Consider the following 884-nt stretch of genomic DNA (forward strand, 5'->3'; position numbering starts at 1 on the left):
ATGTGCCTGGGTTGTGGGCATATCCCCAGTGGGAGATGTGCAGGAGGCGGCTGATCGATGTTCTCTCTCATCGATGTTTCTAACTCTCTATCTTTCTCCCTTTCTCTCTGTAAAAAATCAATAAAATATATTTAAAAAAAAAAAAATGAACCAGGTCTATGGGCCAAGAACAGGGCTTTGGGTAATTTAGTAATCTCGCACTCTCCAGTGCAGAGGCCAAACCACTGGGGAGCGGAGGCAAAGGACTCGCAGGGCACGATAAAGTGACGCTTCCGAATGGTGAAAGCCGAGATTGCTCTGCCGCAGCCCAGACTGTTCTCGCCATGAACCCGAGTACAAGTTTTCTAAATGTTTTTCCCGAGATCAATTCCAAACGCTGTTCCTCTCAAAAGTCCCAAAGGAGACTCGCTCACCCACCCCACCCTGCAAGCAGCGTACTTCCTGTTCTCTCGGGCCGGTCAAGAACTCTAACTTGACAGTGACACACACTGGAAAAAGAAAAAAAGAAAAAAGGAAGTGGCTACAAGACCATTTCAAGACATTTACTTAGTTTCTTTTGAAAAGGGAGATCCATCGCCCTGTCCACCAGGAAAGTTTCAATGGGACGAAGCCATCACACCCGCTTGAACGTCGCAGAGAATGTCGATGTTGTAAAACCAAGGGCGACACCACTTTTAAAATACACTTTTTAAAAAAATCTTCGAAATCCTCTTGCTATCCAAAACGATCCCTCCCCTTTCGCGAACGCAACAGAGCTAGCAAACTCCTCTCCTGGTGGGTCGCATCTCGAGAGCGAGGCTCCGGGCCGGGTCTGCCCGGCCAAGTGGCAGAGGAAACTTGCAGGGCACCGAGGCGGTCGGGGGACCCGGGAGCACCTCCCTTAC

General features: G+C 49.4%; 1 protein-coding gene across 1 annotated transcript in view; it reads right to left on the reverse strand.

The window, feature by feature from the left end:
- Positions 1-884, reverse strand: part of OSTF1 (osteoclast stimulating factor 1) — a 59389-nt gene that overhangs the window by 58324 nt on the left and 181 nt on the right. The window lies entirely within an intron of this gene.

This window comes from Myotis myotis, unplaced genomic scaffold, assembly GCF_014108235.1.
Source record: "Myotis myotis isolate mMyoMyo1 unplaced genomic scaffold, mMyoMyo1.p scaffold_m19_p_12, whole genome shotgun sequence".
Classification (NCBI taxonomy): domain Eukaryota; kingdom Metazoa; phylum Chordata; class Mammalia; order Chiroptera; family Vespertilionidae; genus Myotis; species Myotis myotis.